Source organism: Aotus nancymaae, unplaced genomic scaffold, assembly GCF_030222135.1.
Source record: "Aotus nancymaae isolate 86718 unplaced genomic scaffold, 86718_ANA_hifiasm-v0.15.2.pri h1tg000077l, whole genome shotgun sequence".
Taxonomy (NCBI): domain Eukaryota; kingdom Metazoa; phylum Chordata; class Mammalia; order Primates; family Aotidae; genus Aotus; species Aotus nancymaae.
In genome coordinates, this window is record NW_026988492.1 from 20,261,546 (window position 1) to 20,278,097 (window position 16,552).

The following is a 16,552-nucleotide window of genomic DNA, read 5'->3' on the forward strand; positions in this document are numbered from 1 at the left end:
CTGAGACACTGCGCCCAGCTGGAACTTTTTAAAACACCCATACTCAGTCCTGACTCCCAGTGGTTGTGATTTAGTTGTGCCGAGGCTTAGGTGTTGCAAAGGTCTAAAGGTTTTCAATTCTAATGTGCAGTCCAGCTGGAGCCGCTGAGCTGAAGGGGCCTCATTCTGCGCATAGTAAAAGACAGCATCAGGATCACTGGGCGGGGGGCGGGGGGGTGCTCTAAATATGTATAAAACATCATAACCCCCCCCTTAGACTTAATAAGATCATTTGAGGGTAGGGCCTGGTGATCTGTAGTCTTTCTGGAAATCTACCTCTTAGACAAACGATCTGTATTCTTTTTGTTTTTTTGTTTTTTTGAGACAGGGTCTCGCTCTGTCACCCAGGCTGAAGTGCAGTGGTGCAATCATGGCTCGCTGCAGCCTCAACCTCCCAGGCGCTAGGGATCTTCCACCTCAGCCTCCCAAGTAGTTGGGACCAGGCATGCACCACCATGCCCAGCCAATTTTTGTATTTTTTGTAGAGTTGGGTTTTTGCCATGTTGTCCAAACTGGTCTCAAACTCCTGAGCTTAAGCCATCCGCCTGCCACATCCTCCCAAAGTGCCGGGATTACAGCTGTGAGCCATTGCGCTCGGCCTGCATAGTCTGTATCCTTAACACGTGATTCCTGATATTAGCAGGAACCAATAACAGAGGACAAAAGTAGTATGTGGCACCTCACAAATGAGGTCGTGGCAATGATTTGTCGAGATGACCCTGAGGATTGACTCAGCTCATTCAAGTTAAGCCCATGGCTTGGCCCATCTGAGGCAACCAATCCAGGTTAACTGGGTTGTTTTTTTTTTTCTTATTTCCATAGGTTACTGGGGAACAGGTGGTGTTTGGTTACATGAGTAAGTTCTTTAGCGGTGATTTGTGAGATTTTGGTGCACCCATCATCTGAGCAGTATACACTGCACCCAATGTGTAGTCTTTTATCCTTCACCCACTTCCCACCCTTTCCCCGAGTCCCCGAAGTCCATTGTATCATCCTTACACTTTCGCATCCTCATAGCTTCGCTCCCACTTATAAGTGAGAACACGCAATGTTTGGTTTTCCATTCCCAAGTTACTTAGCTTAGAATAGTAAGTCTCCAACCTCATTCAGGTGGCTGTGAATGCCATTCATTCATTCATTCATTCCTTTTTATGGCTAAGTAATATTCCATCGTATGTCTATACCACGGTTTCTTTATCCACTCATTGATTGATGGCATTTGGGTTGATTCCACATTTTTGCAATTGTAAATTGTGCTGCTATAAACATGCATGTGCAAGTATTTTTTTTTTTTTTTGTATAATGACTTCTGCTTTTTTTGTTTTGTTTTGAGACAGAGTCTCACTCTCTTGCCAGGCTGGAGTTCAGTGGCGCAATCTCAGCTCACTGCAACCTCTGCCTCCCGGGTTCAAGCAACTCTCCTCCCTCAGCCTCCCCCGTAGCTGGGACTACAGGTGCGCCCACCACGCCCAGCTAATTTTTGTATTTTTAATAGAGATGGGGTTTCACCATGTTGGCCAGGGTGGTCTTGATCTCTTGACCTCGAGATCCACCCGCCTTGGCCTCCTAAAGTGCTGGGATGACAGGTGTGAGCCACCACGCCCGGCTGACTTCTGTTTTTATTATCTCAAGAAAGAATGTGATCACTGCAGGTCATACTCAGAAGCAGAGAGCGGGTCTGAGGTGCTACTCAGCACAGCAATGCCCTCCGCTCAGCTGCACTCAGCCCAACCCTGGAGGGAGACTTCCCTGGTGTCCAGATTTCCATCTCACTCCCAGCACCTTGGCTGTGGGTGAGTAGCAGCTCCCTGTACCTCCCCAGTATCTTCTCAGCTGGGACTTTTGGATGACTTCACTATCAGGTTACCCTCCCAAAGCAGGGTTGATGGTAGAGCCTGCAGCTTCTATTAGGTTAGTGCAAAAGTAATTACGGTTTTTGCCATTACTTTTAATTGCAGCAACAACCACAATTACTTTTGCACTAACTTAATATAATTGGGGGTGAGGGAGACTTAAAAGGAAAATCATTAAAAATTATACCAACTTACACTTTGGGAAGCCGAGATGGGCAGATCACCTGAGGTCAGGAGTTCGAGACCAGCCTGGCCAACATAGTGAAACCCTGTCTCTACTAAAAATACAAAAAAAGTAGCCAGCGTGGTGGTGGGCACCTGTAATTCCAGCTACTGGGGAGGCTGAGGCAGGAGAATTGCTTGAACCCGAGAGGTGGAGGTTGCAGTGAGCCGAGATTGCACCACTGCACTCCAGTCTGGGCAACAAGAGCAAAACTCCACCAAAAAAAAAAAAAAAATTATACAAACTTAGATGTGAAAGGAAAATCACAAGTTACAAATGTAAGAAAGCTGACAACTATCAGAAGCATCACAAAATTCAGAAAAGGAATGTGCGTTTATTAATTAACCAACCAACATCCCTATTATCCTGTTCTTCCTACCTATTTTGGTTGCCTACTCTTTGATCTCTTCTTCGCAAGATAATGACTTTGTAACATTTGCTACAGAGGGAGAAGAGGAAGTTAAGTCTGTCTTTCCCGTGGCATGGCTCATCAAAATTTGTGCTTTCATTGCTGAAAGAAAGAAAGGGTTCTTTCCGATTCATAACTTGTCATTGGAAATATGCAGATTTTTAGAATTGTTGCAGAATTTGGGAAGACTTCTTGCAGGTTTCTTTTTTATATGATCTATTGCAGAACATCCTGTTGAGATTACAGGTATGTGCCCTCTACACACAAAGATTCCAGGAAAATCCAGTTATATTCTAGTTTCTTCAATAAAGAAAACATTATATGGTGCTTTTGTAATTGTGTATACCATGTATTAAATTTACTCCTGACAGTGGGAACACTTCCACTTGTGACCAGGAGGTATGAGAATGGAACTCTCTACTTACCATCCTGGCAGTCTGATGATTGGAAGATTCCTCCACAGACAGGTTTCTTTGAATTTTAAACTTTCTTTCTCTTTTGCTAGCCACACACCTTCCCAGCCTGGTGCCATAAGACACAGCCACATCTTGATAAGATCGCTAGTCCTTCATGAACAAGGTCGGGGAGTCAGCACTTAGGGGTGAGGATTCTTGCTAGAAGCCATTTCTACGCTGGTGCAGCTTGCTGTAAGTTGGCAATGTCTCTGGACCTCAAATATATCCCTGTCTCCCAAATTGAATGTATCATGACTGTTCTTCCCCTTAGCTGAATTTAAAAAAAAAAAAGCCCAGTGGTCATTCCAATGTTACCTGAGCAAAAGGGGAAATTTAACAGAGGGGAAATCAACATAGGAAGAGGCATTAGTCAAAGGCGAGGTGACTTACGCCTGTAATCCCAGTACTTTGGGAGGCTGAGGCAGACAGATCACAAGGTCAAGAGATCGAGATCATTCTGACCAACATGGTGAAACCCCATCTCTACTAAAAACAAAAAACTTAGCTGGGCATGGTGGCATGCACCTGTAGTCCCAGCTACTCAGGAGGCTGAGAGGGGGAGAATCGCTTGAACACAGGAGGCAGAGGTTGCAGTGAGCCGAGATCGCACCACTGCACTCCAGCCTGGTGACAGAGTGAGACACCATCTCAAAAAAAAAAAAAAAAAATAGAAAAGAAAGAGGCATTAGTCATAACTGATGACGATTAAAATATCTCACTTTTACAAACAATGAATATATTAACATCTTGCTAGGAACCAACCAGAGACTTGGAAGAGATCCCATGAAATGAGAAACCCTGAAGTTTAAGCTTCGTTAGTTTCACAACAAATCACCTCTGTCTTCTCTGCTGCCTCCCACCCACACCCATCCCACCTCCAGCTCCACACCGCTCCTGGCTATGCAGTAAAACTATAAGAAAAACAAATGAAATAAGACCAACAGTCTGAATTATTGGCTTACCGTAAATTGCTTCTGGCCCCAAAGATGTAAAACACATATGTATGGCATATGTAACCCCGTTTTACATCTTTCTTTTTAAGTTGAATGTCATCGTTTGTTAGCAGGGAGGGGGAGTGTATTTGGTTCTTTTTGGTGGTTTTTTGTTTTTGTTTTTGTTTTGGTCTATTTGTAGAAACTGCATCCTTCATCAGAGCTGTGGACTTTGTTTCTGTTTTTTTATTTTCTAATGCCTGTTGACAATGCACCGACAAGCCAACATGCTTGGTCTTTTCCTCTCCCTGATTCTGGGACAGCTGTGTTGAGAGTCACAGGCACATCCCACCTTCCTTCAAGCATGAATGCCCTTGACTGTTACATGGTTTTAAAATTATCAGTGGTTCACTCATCACTGCTGCTTCTAGAAAGAAAATATGGACCAGTGGCTAGAGTGAACATCCAAGTGTTAGGAATTTGGGGAGAGTCCTTTTCCTAATGTGCATGGCAGTTCTAACCTAACGTTCTAACACTGGCTGTCTGGAGACCACAGAGCCAGACCTGCAATGACCTATAGATACTGAATTTCCCATAAACTCTGTAAGAAAAACAAGTGAGCTAATATATGACATCACCTATCAACCTGGAATAGGGTTTGTAATAACGTAGAAAGTTTTGTGTGTTTTCTTCTTTGTAGAAAATATGCTTCTGAAACTGAGAACTTCTATATTAATTATTTTGAAAATGCATCTCTATCCACTGTGCACACAATTAGTTAGAGTGACATCAATGATCCATTCTCCTCATGAAGAACCATTCCTCTACAATGAGATTGGGTTTTCAATGATTCGTTTTTATCTTCGCAAACTACTCATACAACCAATCTGGGACTGATGGATTCTGCCATGACCCAACCAAACGTTTCCACATGTGGAAAGTTGGGCTTTGACTCTCAATTTGCTATTTTTGCTGTTTCCCTTTCATCATTTCGTTATGGCGATGTATGTTGTAAAGATACACTGAGTATTATTTAGTGCCTACATATGGTGTGGGCTCGTCCTTTGCTCTGATGATCTACAACATGTGCGGCTACAGAAAAAAAAAAAAAAAGAGGCTTGCACCAAGGAAGAACAATTAGCAAATTTATTAAATTTTGTTGTCAAGTCTGCACATGTGTTTGTTTTAGTTTTTTCTGGCATTCATTAAGGCCGCTGGTGCCTGTCAATAAAGGAGGATGTGTTTGCATTTCTCCCGGTGTGCTTCAATTTCACTCACCCTGTCTTTTGCAACAGTACTTTCTTAAATTGACATGGAAACATATTTTTGCAGTAGGATGGAAAGCAAAACTCTCACTTCTTACATTGTCAAATTGTTCTTCCTTGATGTGGACAGTATTTGCAAACATAACAGCTCAATTTTTACTGTGTTCGTACAATATTCTTGAATCTGACATGACATAGGGGATATTTTCATTCTCCTTGAAAGCACTTCTCTTTGTTCCAGTGAGTAAATAACACTTTGTTTGGCATCAGTCACCAGTAATTTGGGGTCTGTCTCTCCCACCGTATGCTAATCTACCACCAAAGCATTGTAGGAATCAACTCAGAAGTTGAGCTTTTGATCAGTAGCCAACTACCTTTGAACAGTGAGGGCTTCCAAAGGTCTACTTAGGTGGAGCTCAGGAGTAGTAATCCCACTGGAAGGAGAACAGGCAGGTTTTTACTGAAACTGTGTTTGTTTTGGAGTCTCTTATGGTGGAGCTGATGGAGATGATCAAGAATCTAATTGTTCTGCTATTCCCTTGAAAAAGTGCATATTTCATTAAATGGAGAGACTGCTTACCATTCTCAAAAGGTCCTATTTCTCAAAAATGGGTGTCTTTTCAAAATTCTATCCTGTGAAAGACAAGTTTTGACACTGAAAAAAACTATATATATGCATATCTTTTTGAAATGTACAGAGTATATTTTCAAATGCATTTTATTACTTTTACTTCTCAATACCCCTGGGTGGAAGTGCTGTCATCTTCATTTTTATAAGTAAGGGTATCATAACAAGGCTCAGAGAAGTTAGTGGTTGGTCTCCTCTGAGGAGGAGGCTCAACAGCCACACTGTAAACATTCGTTCTGGGACAATGATCAGCTACAGAAGAGATGGTTTATTTGGAGTAGTCTCTTTCAACAAAGCCATTTGGAAGATGATGGCTAGTAGCAGCTGCAGAAGCCAACTATCTAAATTCCTCTGCTGCCTCCACTTCTCCATTAATTACATGAAGATTCATTCATTCATTCATTCATTTATTCATGTGTTTGTTCATTCATCTAACAAATAATTATGAACACCTTCTATATGCCAGACATTGAGCTAAGTTCTGGAGGTAGAATGGTAAATTCATTCATTCATTCATTCATTCATTCATTCATGTCTTTGTTTATTCATCTAACAAATAATTGATGAACATCCTCTATGTGCCAGACATAGAGCTACACTCTGGAGATAGAATGGCAAACAAAAAAAATACGATTCCATATTCTTATAAAGGTGGAAATCTGACATAGTTTATTCAGCAGCATTAATATAATGATTAGACAGATTCAAGTCAAATTAAAATTGGAGGTCAGTGCTTTAAGGACAAGTCACCTGATAACCTAAGGGGGTCCTTGCCTTTTTTGTGATGTTGAGGAGAGCTGCTTGAAGAGGCAGGATTTGGGCAGAGGTCTTAAAGATCAGTAGGAATTAACTAGGCTAAGGTGGTAGGAAGTGGATGGGCAGGAGTGACATTTGGTATCAAACCAAAGTTGCTATGGCAGACTGGAGGACAAGAGCTCTGAACCATCATGTGGCCTTATTTACTAAGCATCATGTGTTTAAAATCATTTACAATGATGTTGCCTATACAGCTTGGCCACTGGCCCTCTCTACTAAGCACTGTCGTACCCACCACTGGCCCTTTTGAAAACCAGCTGGCCTATTTTGGAAGCCTCACCACCTAGCCACAGATGGAAATTTTCTTCATTTTCAAGGGTATGAGCTCATCACCACACCAGATGGGTTTCCAATGAATGATTATCCTGCAATCTGATTATTTTCATGTCCTTTGTGCTAACTCCCTTTGAAAAATGGAAACAGGATATGGGTTGTCTTTCATCTTTTTAAGTTGGAGGAGAATTTCCCGGTTGTGGCCACATCCCCTACAGATTGAGAGAGAGAGCTTACCGTTTGGAAAGAGACATAAATTCTGGCTTAAGGGTCCACTCACAATAATGGTTTAACTGTGCTCAATCCATCTTTACCATAGGGGTCATCAGCTAAAGTAACATTAGCTTCTGCAGTGGATAACTTGGAAATCTCAGTGATTTAACACAAGAGAAATGTATTTCTTACTCATTTAAAGTTAAACAAGCTCTGGAAGGTAGACAGCCTTCTGTAGGATCATTCGGTGTCATCTTGTGACTCTGCCCTCCTCCAGGTCTCAGAGTCCTCTTCACTTAGAAAAACTAGGGCAGAGAATAGAAGAGGTCTGTGAGAGATTTGTAAGGGTCAGACCAAGATGTGGTGCTCTCCTTCTTCCTATTGGCCAGAACTTGGTCACATGACCACACCCAACTACGACACAGACTGGGAAGTGCAGGTAGGTGGGCTGCCAGTCAACTCAAACAGACAGTCAGCTTGTCATGGGGTTAAGAGCATGTGCCCTGAAGTTCATGAATTACGTCTAAGTCCCTACTCCAAGATGGGAAGTCCGAGGACAAACCACTTCCTCTTTGGAGCCCAAATCCTCTCATCTATAAGATGGCAATAACGTTATTTGCCACGTAGTGTTATCCTCAGGAATGAGTGAGACATTATGTGTAAAGTACTTAGACCAAACCTGATAAACAGTACATATCCAGTCAATGTTAAGCCACAGTGATCAATTTATTCCCTGGCTACAAAATCAAAGCAAATCTTGAGATGCCCGATCTTTCTGTGTCATCTGAGAAATGATGAGTAGAGAACAATATTTTTTAACGTTTCAAAAAATTAAAGCCCCTGTTTCCAAAATAAGTGTAGGATTGTTATTATTATCATAACTGTGGTGAATTTCCTTTAAGTTTCCAGGGGAAATTCAATGAAGGCTTTTGACAAAAAATTTGGTCAGGAAACACACTGCCACCAAAGATTGTAGGCAGGCAATGTTGGTGTCTTGGGTAGCAGACGCTTCCTGGGGGCTCAGAGCAGAGTGAAGTGACGTCACAGAGTTAGTGGTTCCTAGAAATCTAAAAAGCCGTCTGTTCTCTCCTCCCTGCGAACCTAGATGTAAAGGCGGGGGCTGCCCCTCCTACACCATGTGGCTTTGTTTGTGCTTCCTAAGGCAAGCATTTTGTGATTTGCCCGTCATAGGGCAGCCACGGTGGCTTTTCCACAGCATCTACTGGCCTGGGCCAAATAACCTGCGGTTCGTGTTCTCTCTTGGCAGAATAGAGAGCACAAGGACACCCCCAAGCATTTTCAGAGTGATGGGAAGTGCCTGTTGATACTCAGCCCTGGGGGCAAATTGCAGCTGACCCCGTGTTGCAGGGCTCTGATCCAGGAATGGCAGCAGAAGGGCAGGAAGTGCCAGCTCCCACCGTGCTCCCGGGTAGAAATTGAGCACAGGCATGAGGTTGGCGTGGCCTCATTTTAACGACTGTGTTATATCTGGTTTGCCTCCCAAGCTCATGAAGTGGGTAAGCCCATGAAAAAATGAGCTCAGCTGTCATGACACAACCTGGCCGTTCTCTAAAATATCCTCCTCTAAAAGGTCTTGGAAGAATAGTGAACCTATTACCTGATGATTACACATCTAAAAAAAAAAAATCACTCAAAGCTTTTTTTTTTTTTTTTTCGAGACAGAGTCTCGCTCTGTTGCCCAGGATGGAGTGCAGTGGTGCGATCTTGGCTTACTGCAACCTCTGCCTCCCGGTTTCAAGCGATTCTTCTGCCTTAGCCCCCCGAGTAAATGGGACGACAGGCGCCCACCACCACACGCGGCTAGTTTTTACATTTTTAGTAGAGACGGGGTTTCACCTTGTTGGACTGGCTGGTCTCAAACTCCTGACCTTGTGATCCATTCCCCTGGGCCTCTCAAAGCACTGGAATTACAGGCATGAGCCACCGTACCTGGCCCACCCACAGCTTCTGAATGTGGAAAGACATTCTCTGATTATCATTATTGCAGGGAGAGGGGACTTTTATTGAGAAGTAATTCTCAGACTCGCAAGTGCCCATTGCTGAGAATCCCAGCCAAGGCTGGCCAATAAAATTCCCATATTTAAGCCATTTTATAGAATAAAATACTCAGAGTGCTGGGGAAAATTGTTAACTTAGTCCAACGTAATCCCTCCTCTTCCATCAAGGCTACATCTCAACTATTCAAAGAAATTGCTGGTCTAGACTGGTTGTAATTGAAAAGAGCAGAATGGGTTGGGCACGGTGGAGCACACCTGTAATCCCAGCACTTTGGAAGGCTGAGATGGGTGGATCACTTGAGGTCAGGAGTTCGAGACCAGCCTGACCAACATGATGAAACCCCATCGCTACTAAAAATACAGAAAAAAATTAGCTAGGCATGGTGGTGCACACCTGTAATGCCAGCTACTCAGGAGGGTGAGAAAGGAAAATCTCTTAAATCCAGGAGGCAGAGGAGCCGAGATCGCCGCACTGCACTCCAGCCTGGGAGAGTGAGACTCCTTCTCAAAAAAAAAAAAAAAAAAAAAAAAGCAGAATAAACAAATGGTGTTTATTTAGTTCTGTTTCAGGTGCTTTACATACATATTAATTCTTCCGATGATCCTATGAGGCAGCTACTCTGCTTAATTACCCCATTTTATGGATAAGAAAATGGAGACTTGGTCACATAGCCCAAGATCACACAGAGACCAGATTTGAGCCGGCTCTTAATCGCTGTGTTTAGTAATTGTAGAAAACACTGATTCACCTACCAAAGTGTTAACCGCCTACCACCAGAGTTCCTTCCTCTTTTCCTCCCTTACCCTTGCAGCCATTTGGGCAAAGACTCTGCTCAGTCCAGGTCCTGATGAGGTCAGCACAGTGTTGGTGCATTTGATAATGCTTTAAATACAGTCAGCTGGTTGCCTTCCTTTGTCTTACAAACCTTTCTGTCTGCAGTTTCTTTGTCATGTTTGGGATTGAAAGGTAAAAGCAGCTTTTTCTCACTCACTGAAGTCTTGTGAAATAGCTGATTTAACCTTTCAGATCAGATTCTATGGGTTTGGACTAAGTTAGAAGTTCTTCATAATAACAACAGACGTTTGTTTAATGCTCAATGTATGCACACTTCACATATCTAGGTGTCATCCTCAAGGCGGTGAGATGAGGGGAGTACCCTATTGTCCAATTTTATGCATGAGGAAACTGAGTCACGGTGAGCTTTAAATCATTTCCTGAAGATCACCCAGCTAGTGATTTATAGAGCACAATTTGAACCCAGTCAGTTTTAGTTCAAAGTCCAGGGTTTCAAGCACCAGGCAATATGGCCCATCCTAGGGGGGTCAGTATGAGAAATCTGCTGTCTCCCAAGGTATTTTTGTGGAATCCTCACCAAATCTCCTTCCTCTTTCAGCTGAAGTTGCTCGTTCCCCATTTCTACAGTCATGTTTGTCAGAACTTCAAATGTCCTCATTCATTTCATTGATGTTTTAATCAATCATCAAACAGATTGGGGGCGGGGAGGTATGTGGTCATGGAATACCGTAGCTCTGCAGCTGAATCTTTCTCTGTTTTTGTTTTGTTTTGTTTCAGATTTTTGTTTGTTTGTTTGTTTTTGTTTTGTTTTGTTTGAGACAGAGTCTTGCTCTGTCACCCAGGCTTGAGTGCAGTGGTTCAGTCACAGCTCACTGCAACCTCCATCTCCCAGGTTCAGGTGATTCTCCTGCCTCAGCCTTCTGAGTGGCTGGGACGACAGGCGTGCACCACCATGCCTGGCTAATTCCTGTATTTTTAGTAGAGACGAGGTTTCGTCATGTTGACCTGGCTGGTCTCAAACTCCTGACCTCAAATGATCCACCTGCCTCGGCCTCCCAAAGTGCTGGGATTATAAGCATGAGCTACCATGCCCGGCGGGAGGTAAATCTTAGTTTCAGCAGCTACCAGCTGTGTGTTCATGATCCTTTGTTATGTAACTTGAGCTTCCTTTGCTGTAAAATGGGAATAATAAGATCTCAAAATCTTGTTGCAATGAATGGGATATTGTACGTAAAGCTCTTAGCATCATTCTGATACACCATAAGCATTCCATAAAAGGTGGTCATGGCTGTTGTTCGCGCGACTGTTTTACTCCCAATCACACAACCTTTAATGAGTTAGAAGCCAGCCCGTGTGCTGATACCAAGAGAGAAACACAAAATGATAGGATAGAGTCTTTGCTGCAACTTTCAGAATAACTAGGTAAATCGGTCGGTAAATAAGAAAGAGATAACTAGCAATGTGCTGCAGTAGTGTATAGGGGCCAGGTGAGAAACTCAGACAATAAATACCATTGGATTTCAGACGAAGAAGCAACCAGAGGAAGAGCAGGATTCAGGGAGGAAGTTGAAGAACAGGCAGGATTTATATATGCTCTCAGAGAGGGGAGGGTTTTCAAACAAAGAAAAAAGGCGAGCATAGGGAAAGGTGTGGGAAAAAGAACAGTGGATTCATGGCCGCCATATAGAATCAACTTTCTAAGTGGCTTACAGTGCAAAGAGAGAAAGAAAAGGAGTGGGCAAGTTTTGGGGACCAAAAAGATACAAGGACACAATAAAGAAGAAATGGAATGGAAAACTGAAAATGCAAAAAGGGCTAGCATGTTCAACCCTCCGAATTCTTATTGCTTGCAGAAATAACGCCAAAGAGTCCCAGTTCCCAGCTCGATTCTAAATCTTGAGACACTGTGCTTTCCCCAGCAAAGGAGGGTTTTTGCTCTTCCTCTTTTTTCTCTGGACTCTGTTTATGATAAAGTGCTAATCAAAAAGGAAGGGTACGGCCAGGCATCGTGGCTCACATCTATAATCTCAGCACTTTGTGAGGCTGAGGTGGGCGGATCACCTGAGGTCAGAAGTTTGAGGCCTGCCTGGTCAACATGGTGGAACCTCATCTCTACTAAAAATACAAAAAAATAGCTGGGAGTGGTGGCACATGCCTGTAATCCCAGCTACTTGGGAGGCTGAGGCAGGACGCTTGTTTGAACCCAGGAGGTGGAGGTTGCAGTGAGCCGAGGTCGCACCACTGCACTCCAGTCTGGGCAACAAGAGCAAAACTCCATCTCAAAAAAAACCGAAAAATGTGAGTTAAGATGCAGAAACAGAAACACTGGGGCATCGTGGCCTCCCTGAGGTATCTGCCTGTTTGTTGAAAGTTTCAGCTTCAAGGCTGGCTTTGCCTGTCCACACACAGCTCTGCTGAGTCAGAGGCGTCCACTAGAAAGGGGGCTGATCTTATTCTTCATAAACTGTTTGGGTTTCCCTGTGGTTCAGAGCCGGCTGACTCCTTTCGCTACTTTCTAAGCCAATTATTTAACAAGAATGTTCTGGACAAGCAGACACCCAGTTCTCAGGCCTTGAGGAAGTGCCCAGCGTGGGGGCTGGAGGGAGGATCAGAGCAAATGTGGAACTGATTGTGAGTCTCAGTTTTCAAAAATGCTCAACGTCTACACTTTCCCCCTTGCCAGGCTTCTGCTAAGAGCCAACACCAGGGAGTAGCCCATTTGTTTTGTTTTCTCACCCACCCTCTTGCTGTTTTACAAAATCTTTATGCTGCTGGAAAATTCAGGTCAATTCATTTGAATCTTAGTACTCACTACTAAATTGTCTAGAAAACTAACATTTTTCTCTGCTGCTGAGAAAAACACACAGTTATATATCCACAATTATTTTCTTTGCCCTCTGCTAGAAATTTTAGATTAGCATCATGGCGTAGGCAAGATGAGCTTTGGTGACGTTGGCGTCAGACTGACACAGGTTCCAACTCCAGCTCCACCATTTACCCATGCATGGACTTGGCGTGCCTTTGTTGTCCTGAGCCTCAATTTTGTCTTCTGTTAAATAGGGTCAAAATCAATTTCTTTTAGGGTTGTCTTAAAGGTAAAGAACGCTACATAAGGTTAGCTTAGTGGCTCATGCCTATAATCCCAACACTTTGGGAGGCCAACGCAGGCAGATCAACTTGAGGTCAGGAGTTCAAGACCAACCTGGCCAACATGGTGAAACCCCATCTTTACTAAAAACACAAAATTAGCCAGGTGTGGTGGCTCATGCCTGTAGTCCCAGCTACTCAGGAGGCTGAGGCACGAGAATCACTTGAACCTGGGAGGCAGAGGTTGCATTGAGTCAAGACTGGGCCATTGCACTCCAGCCTGGGTGACAGAGCAAGACTCTGTCTCAAAAAGAAAAAAAAAAGAAAAGAAAAAAGAATCTACATAAATCACTTAGCAGACTGTATAGCACAAACAAGATGCTCCATAAATGGTAGTATTTTACTATTAATATTGTACTCAGTATTGAAGTGCTCCTGGGAATCTGCCTTTCTAGGAAGTTCCCTTTGCAACAACTTTAGAGATGAATTTGAAAGGGTATGAAATAAAAGCCGCCTGGATGTTTATCACAATTGTGCATTACCAATTTCAAGCCAAGAATGGGAGAAACTGGAAAACACAGAGGATTCCCCATACATACTGCTTTGTGTATTTTAATATTGTCCTTCTCTTCCTGTCATTGTTGACTACTCACCAGCCCCACCTTCCTTCTCATTGTGCTTTTCTGGAAGGCTGGTTATCTCCACATATGGAACACGGTTTTTCTGTAGGGCCTTTAACATGCTAGAAATTCCAAAACAAAGTAGACCCCAGCAGGGCACTGGCTCCACGTTGGCAAATAAGCTTGCCATCAGGCGCCATTTCTGGTATTACAATGTGTTTTTAATTAAGGAGGGAAACTGTAGCCCCAGACTTCAAGGGTTGGTTTCTAGCCATATGCAAAGGCCTGAGGACTAGTACTGCAGCTCATCTGCAGAAAAGAAATGCCTAGGGCCAAAAGGAATCTTCTCCACCCTGCTGTGTTGGTAGTCCATGTAGCCACCAGATGCTTCAGTGACTTGGATTAAAAGTACGATGAATCACCCATCATCAAATGGCATTTAGGAGCAGAATTTGGCTGAGCGTAATGGCTAATGCCAGTAATCCCAGCACTTTCGGAAGCTGAGGCAGGCAGATCACTTGAGGTCAGGAGTTCAAGACAGCCTGGCCAACGTGGTGAAAACTTGTCTCTACTAAAAATGCAAAAATTAGCTGGGCGTGGTGTTGAACGCCTGTAGTCCTACCTACTCGGAAGGCTGAGGTACAAGAATCACTTGAACCCAGGAGGTGGAGGCTGCAGTGAGCTGAGATTGTGCCACTGCACTCCAGCCTTGGTGACAGAGCCACACTCTGTGTCAAAAAAAGAAAAAAAAAAGCGGAATTATTAAAATGGGGTTGGAAGACAGCCTTACCACAGACAATTGGATATGATGTATGCTTTGTTAGTAGTCTGTGACATTTGAAAAATTGGCCCTAAGAAAGAAAATTGTGTTGGTGGCTAAAAGAATTGAAGTCAATGTCTTTAATCAGAAGAAAATCCAAATTGCTTTTAAAGAAAATGTGCCAGTGAGTTCTAGCCCTACAATCTAATGCATCTCAAGTTAAAAGTCTAATGCAAGAGAGGGGGTTGAGGGAAGACCCTGCATTGAACACCGGCACTCTGAAAGGGTTTGGTATGGGGTTTTGAACACAAGCCAGGGAATCTGAGATGAACTCCAGGTGCTGCCTTGGCAGATCTATGATAATGACCCCAATGACTCACACAGGCTGCCAGCCACAGGGCATGGGGCCACGCTGCCATGCATGGATGGTGACACCAGGGTCTGCAGGGCTCCGATGGTGCTAGGGCCACGTTTCTCATCTCAATTCCCTTTCCCATGACTTGGCCATTGGAGCCACCGATTGGGTTTGGCTGTGTCCCCACCCAAATCTCATCTTGAATTGTAGCTCCCACGATTCCCATGTGTGGTGAGAGTGACCTGGTGGGAGGTGATTGAATCATGGGGGCAAGTCTTTCCCATGCTGTTCTCATGATAGTGAATACGTTTCAGGAGATCTGATGTATAAAGGGGAGCTCCCTGCCAGGCACCGCAGCTCACACCTGTGATCTCGGCACTTTGGGAGGCGGGTGGATTTCTACTAATTAGCAAGAGGGACTCTCCTTTTGTTTATTTCTGTACAAACACAACCCAACCTGTGGAGAAGCAGCAAAGGCCGAATGACCACTGAACGCTGTGCAGTCTTTGGTCTGTTTCTGCCCTGATGTCCTAGCACAGGGCTGGATCATTTGTTTCTGCCCTGATGTCCTAGCACAGGGCTGGATCATTTGTTTTTGCTTCTGATTTGTTTTTGTAGAGAAGGAATGAGTACCCGCTGCTCCTCCATGGTGATCCTTTGTAAAGTGAACTTCTGGTATCATGATGATGATGCTGAGTTCTTAAACTCTAAAGAGGGTAAAAATATTTGATACTGCAAGAGTAATGACAGTATGCAGCCATCCACCCTTATCCGGGGGATCCCTTCCAAGACCCTCGGTGGGTGCCTGAAACCTCGAATAGTACCAAACACCATATACACCATATATACATTACTTAGGATAAAGTCTCATTTATAAGTTAGGCGTAGTAAGAGATGAACCATTATAACTAATAAATACGATTCTAACAATGTGCCAGGTTCATCGTTCTTGTGCTTTAGGCTATTAAGTGAAATAAGAGTGACTTGAATACAAGTACTATGATCTCGAGACAGTCAATCTGGGAACCAAGATGGCTACTAGGTGACTAGCAGGTGAGAAATGTGGACAGCAGGGAAATGCTAGACGGGAGGAAGGGTCCATGTTCCAGGAGGGACGGAGTGGGAGGGTGTGAGACTTCATCATGCTACTTAGAACAATATGCAGTTTAAAACTCATGAATTACTTCCGGAATTTCCCATTGAGTATCTTTGGTCTTTGGTTGACCATGGTTAACCAAAGCCTTGGAAAGCAAAACTAGATAACGGGGAACTGTGGTGTGTAGTTATCGCTTTCTTGGGGGCATCCTGCCGTAGCAGGATGAAAAGGCAAATGTAAATGTTATGGGAAAATGTTCACAAGCTCAGGGTAGGTGAGAACAAAAACAGGATACAAAACCGTTTATAAAAAGCAACCTGACTTTCACAAAAGGAAGAGCATCTATATGGAAGAGCCTGTGAGGAAAACGACATTATCGTAAAAGCAGGGGTCTTTGAGTAGTTCCTATATAGGCTACAGGTTCTGGAGATAATTTAGTCCTCACATCAGCTGGTGTGAGGTAGTGACTATGACCATCATCCCCCTCGTACAGAAGAGAACTACTAAGCTTTCAAGTTTACATAATTTGGGCTGGGCACAGTGGCTCACACCTGTAATCCCAGCACTTTGGGAGGCTGAGGCAGGTGGATCACCTGAGGTCAGGAGTTTGAGAACAGGCTGGCCAACATGGTGAAACCCCATCTCTACTAAAAGTACAAAAAAAAATTAGCCGGGCATAGTGACGTGTGCCTGTAATCCCAGCTACTTGGGAGA

General features: G+C 43.7%; 1 protein-coding gene across 8 annotated transcripts in view; it reads left to right on the top strand.

Moving 5' to 3' along the window:
* Positions 1-16,552, top strand: part of FRMD4A (FERM domain containing 4A) — a 679,421-nt gene that overhangs the window by 359,061 nt on the left and 303,808 nt on the right. The window lies entirely within an intron of this gene.